Consider the following 6000-nt stretch of genomic DNA (forward strand, 5'->3'; position numbering starts at 1 on the left):
TGTGACAGCAATTTCGCGATCCTGTCTGTCGAATTGGTCCACCAAACCTGCAGCTTCTGCCCTTTCCTCCCTTAATGCGGCTTCGGCATCGGCGAGCTTCTTGGCTGTTGCCAGCATTTCCTTTCTAGTGGCCTCTAAAGCCTCCGGATCTGCGGCGTCGCCCGGGGTTATAGGTTTGTTAAGAACTGCTCGTGCAACCATCTCTTCAGCTGACAGGAGTTCCTCCGAGGAAGAATCCCTGCGGGGTCGCTCCCGTGACATTGGAGATCCTTGGCGGGAAGGCTGAGGGTCAGATTGGTCGGTTGCCTCTTCTGATCCGGGTTGCCCAGCGCTGCTACGGTTGCGAGAACCTGCCTAGGCTGGGCGGAATCAACTTCAGGCTAATCACCGTATCCGTATTCCCTTATCTTGCGAACGAAGTCATCAGACTCCATGGAGGGGGTATCTCCCGAAATTGGGCTCAGATTGCCCAGAATCGACTCTTCAACCGGAGCTTCGCTTTCTCCGACAGGCTCAGCCTGACCCGGATCCGCGTCGTTTTCCGGTGCCTCTACCTGCTCAGGACCAGCTCCGTCTTCTTGAGGGGCGGTTCCGGCGGTATGGGCCAAGAAGTGTACGAAGTGGCACCTCTGCTTTTCTAACACCTGGGAGACCCAGGCGGATCTGCATTGGTCTTCCACCGTTGTTTCCTGCTCAGGGGCGGATTGGGTGGGCTTTGAAAATTCCAGATCCGAGGCGGAATCCTCCTTGGGAAGCTCCTGCATCTCAGATCGGATCTTCGCGACAGCGTCCAGCTCTGCGGCGGTCGCGTCTGCGTTACTTACCAGTGGGTTTCCGTCGGAATCGACGGTTTCCCCGATGAAGATGTGTATGCCGCCAATTGGGACGATGGAGAGCTTGAAGTGGTTTGTCTTAGCCGGGATCCAACACTCATCCGGAAGGACGATCGGCAGATAGAGGACGCGCCCCACAGCGATGGTGTCGTCGTAGCTTCCCATGGCGGAACCCTCCCGGTTCCGGCCTCCAGACGCCACAGGCCCCACGGTGGGCGCCAACTGTCGTTGCCTAATCGACGGTACCTCGGAGGAGGGATCCTCACGAGGGGGAGAAGAAGTGGGGGCCATAGGGCGGAGTGCTCTCGGGACGGTGGTACGCGATTTACCCAGCTTCGGAACACCTGCACGATGACAGGGCCTACTGCTGCTTGTCTGGAATTATCTGGGCGCTTTCGCGTTGTTACAATGAGTTGTGGTTGTGCCTCTAGGGCTCCCGGGATCCGGCTTATATAGGCGCACGGATCTAGGGTTTACATGGAGAGTCCTAGCCGGAATACAAGTTGCCTAACTACGGTACAATGTCTTGCCGTGTACGTCAAGGATCCGCCTTCCTTCTAGGCCGTGCTGGATCCGGATACTTCATGGGCCTCCACGAATCCGGCCTCCTTCGTAGGTTGGTTGAGATCCGGCTCCTCGTTCCTGGGCTGGACTTCATCCTTCATGATCTACAGCAACTGGGCCGCCCGATGGGCCACATGCCTCACCACCAACTATGGGCCACCCGGGCTTGCCGGATCTAGGCCATGCCGTTGATATACCCATAAAGTATACCCACAACACCGGGGCAGAAGCGGTAGAGCTTTTTGGAGACTCAAAGTTGGTGATTAACCAGCTCACGGATGAATATAAGTGCGAGAGTGAATCGCTTTTCCCATACTGGATGGAATGCCGTGAGTTGATGACGCAGTTTCGGTACATCAACTTTGATTGGGTCCCAAGATCCCAAAACACCGAGGCCAACGATCTCGCACAAATGGCGTCAGGCTATAAGGACGTATCAGACGGGTCAGAAGTTCAGGTGCAGTTCCTGGAACAGGATGATTGGAGAGCCGAAATCTTCAATTACTTAAAAGATTCGGCTCGGGGGGCACCTAAACGGATAAGATACAAGGCCATGAAGTATGTCCTCATAGGAGACGACATGTTCTACAGGACGTTGGAAGGGTTACTACTCAAGTGCCTGGGACCAACTGAGTCTAATCGGCTCTTACATGAGGTGCATGAAGGCGCCTGTGGAACTCACCAGTCGGCTCATAAGATGAAGTGGCTAATTAGGCGATCAGGGTTTTATTGGCCCACCATGCTTGAAGATTGCTTCAAGTACTACAAGGGGTGCCAAGCGTGCCAGATGTTCGGGAAGATTCAGATGGTGCCCGCATCAGCAATGAACCCTATCATCAAGCCTTGGCCGTTTCGAGGGTGGGGCATGGATATGATCGGCAAAATCCATCCGGCGTCGAGTAAAAAACATGAATGGATTTTGGTCATTACAGATTACTTCACCAAGTGGGTGGAGGCCGTTCCCATGAAGAAGGTAAAATCAGAAGATGTTATCCAATTTGTCAAAGAACATGTCATTCATAGGTTCGGGATTCCCCAAACCATCACGACCGATGGAGGTTCGGTTTTTGTCTCTAAGGAATTCAGAAAGTTCTGCGATGACATGGGGATTAAGCTAATCCGATCATCTCCATACTATGCTCAAGCCAACGGGCAAGCCGAAGCATCCAATCAAAGTCTGATCAAGCTGATTAAGAGGAAGATTGACGAGAACCCTAGGGTGTGGCATGAGACGTTGTCAGAAGCTTTGTGGGCCTATCGCATGTCATGCCATGGAGCTATAAAGACTTCGCCGTACCAGCTTGTCTATGGGCAGGAGGCCGTATTACCTTGGGAAATTACGGCTGGATCGAGACGTGTCACGTTTCAGAATGACCTGACACCTGAAGAGTATGCAACCCTGATGAGTGACACTATTGAGGATGCAACAGAACTTAGACTTTGGTCGTTGGAGAAGATTAAAGAGAACAAAGCCAGGGTAGCTCGGGCATACAATAAGAAGGTGAGACCAAAGGAGTTTCAAGTTGGTGATCTAGTATGGGAAGCCGTGTTGCCACTAGGAACCAGGGATAAAGCATATGGCAAATGGTCTCCTAATTGGCACGGTCCTTACAAAGTCATCCAGGTTCTGAAGGGCAACGCCTACATGCTTGAACAGTTGGATGGTGTGAAGTTCCCAGTGGCCGTCAATGGCCAACATCTCAAGAAGTATTTCCCAAGCATGTGGGATGATGGGCAGTGAGGTATGGAGGCCGATTTTAAATCGGCCAGTTATTTCCCAAGCATGTGGGATGATGGGCAGTGAGGTATGGAGGCCGATTTTAAATCGGCCAGTTAAAAAAAAAATCACAGCCGATGCACAGACATCGACTTGAGAAAACATGCGGAGACAACAGTATGCGAGTACAGCCGATGCACGGGCATCGACTTCAGAATAATAAAAGCCGATGCATTGCTATCGACTCTAGAGGAACAAGCTCAATTAAGCAGGTTAACAGATGGGTTTCAGACTAGAAATCATGATATGTGGGATGAATCTCCTAGTTGGTTTGCTGAGGAGTTCAATCTGCGCGTTTAAGGTTGGAGGATGGTTTGGACGTGAGTTAGACCTGTTGGACCGCGTGAATAGGCAACGGCTTGGCCTCGAATCACGTTTATAGTACAAGCCGATGCCCTGCCATCGGCTCTCTGTACCGCGACTTCGTTCGACGATCGGCAAAGTTGACAAGAAAGCAAAATTAATTGGGGAATATTTTCTTCATTAATAGTGGGATTTCTTACAAAGAAAGAGCCGAATGCTCAGGGAAGAAAGAACAAAAGCCGACTACTACTACTAGTCCCTAATCTAAGGGCTGTTGCTGCCCTCGTCGTCGTCGTCGCTGCCACCGGCGCAGCTGCTGATAGGCTCCTCATCGTTGCTCCCATAGACTTCTACGGGAGCCTCGTCTTCCTCATCGTCGTCATCACTGTCGTCGTCCCACCAGGCGCGGAGGCGCTTCGCCGGTGGGTAACCTTCGAGGGAGTCGCCGTCGTCCTCCTCCGCCTCTTCCTCGGAGGAGGTGAAATCGTCCCAGGAGAAGCGGTCGTCCTCGCTCTCCGCCTCCTCCTCCCCGTCGACGAGGAATTGAAGGTCGCCCTCTCCGTCGGTCAAGGATTTGTCATCCTCGGACCAGATGGAGGAATCGTGTTCCTCCTTGTCCCACGTCGTTGGGGCGAGGATGTCGTGCGCCGCCAACGAGCCCCACTCTGGCGTCGGCTCACGGAAGGGAGATGATACATAGGAGAGGTTCGAGGAGGCAGAAGAGGAGGAGGAGGAAGACGACATTGCTGCAGGGGAAGAGGGTTTTTTAGGTGCCGATAGCCGGAACAGAGCAAGGGGATGAAGTGGTGAACCATTCGGCGCAGTTAAATAAAGGAGATATAGTGGAGATTCAATGCCACAGCAGTTTCCGAGGAGGTGGTGCCCAAAGAAAAAAAAAACTGCCAAGTCACGCGGAGAAGCTGAGAAGGCAAGGCATCATGATGAAGGATACTGCGACGGTTCTGCCACGACGTGTCCCGACGAAGGAAAGCAGAGTGATTTTGGAATTATCAATTCCAAAACCAGGGGGGCATGTGTTATCACCAGAATTTGACCGAGTCAAGGTTGGCCGCGATCAAGATGGGCTTGAAGAATATACATGGAAGAATATACGTGAATCGGCCTTATATGCAAAGTTTGGGCTAGTTTGCCCGTGTATCTGTAATATAGTAGGATACGTATCGATTAGTTAGAGTTTGGCTCGTGCCCGGTTGGGATTATTCCCACGTTAGAAAGTCTACGGACTATAAATATGTATCTAGGGTTTATGAAATAAACAACAATCACGTTCACCACAAACCAATCTAGGCGCATCGCCAACTCCCTTGTTTCGAGGGTTTCTTCCGGGTAAGCATCATGCTGCCTAGATCGCATCTTGCGATCTAGGCAGTATAAGTTTATTCGTTGTTCATGCGTTGCTCGTACTGAAGCCTTTTTGATGGCGAGCAACGTAGTTATCTTAGATGTTTTAGGGTTAGCATTGTTCTTCGTATCATATGCTGTCGAAGTGCAACCCTGAAACGTCTAGCCGCCCTTACACCTATCTTAGGTGTAGGGGCGGCACCCCGCTTGATCATTATTTAGTGGATCCGATCCGTTATGGTTGCTACTTGTTCTTCAAGGATTAGTTTAATATCTGCATATTTAGGCCTTACAAACGGGTTGAAGGATCCAGTGGCGCGTAGGGTGTAGTTTGCTAGCCCTAGACAGGATGTTCCGGGGATCAACCTCGTGTTGATTTTTAGGCCTTGTCGAGGGTCGGTTTACGATCACCGTGCGTGGCCGCCAGGCTCAATCACGAGTTGGATGTTCCGATTATGTGGTGAAAACCCTAAATCGTAGTAGATCGTTTTAGCTTTATTTCGATCAAGCAGGACCACCATATATTCGTACACCTCGTGCGAATCATGGGTGGATCGGCTCTTTGAGCCGATTCACAGGACAACCTGAGAGCCGATCGAGGCTCGTATTTAATGTTTACGTGTATGCCATGCAGGAAACTAAGCGAGGCACATCCATCACCTTCCTGACCAGGTATAGGTCAGGTGGCACGCCCTTGCACCAGCATCGGACGTGCGTGCCGAGTCTTTGCGGGCCGTCGCTCGGAGGGACCAGGGCCAGCCGCAGTCCTGGGAGCCTCCCGGCTCTACCGTGTTGCCCGTCGCTGCTCGCCGGTGGGTTTCTGACCGCAACAAAAACGATGGCCGCCAACAGAACGTACGACCCTAGAATGATGATGAGGTGATCATATTTGAAAGCTTTGAATTTCCTAGTTTTATGTCTCATCAATCGAATGGAAAACTAATCTATGCTTATCTTTTATATTCGCTTCATTGAGATTGTTGTAATTTTTTTTTGATAAAATATTTGAATACAAAATTACAGATTACGTGCACATCTTCCATACTCACGATCTGGATCGTGCATGTGCGGGACCCACAATGTAGAAACTCCAACCGGAAACAAAAAAAAACAATTACAGATTACGTACAAATGGAAGTGTGAACGGCAATAAAGAAAGTG

Source organism: Lolium perenne, chromosome 7 (assembly GCF_019359855.2).
Source record: "Lolium perenne isolate Kyuss_39 chromosome 7, Kyuss_2.0, whole genome shotgun sequence".
Classification (NCBI taxonomy): Eukaryota; Viridiplantae; Streptophyta; class Magnoliopsida; order Poales; family Poaceae; genus Lolium; species Lolium perenne.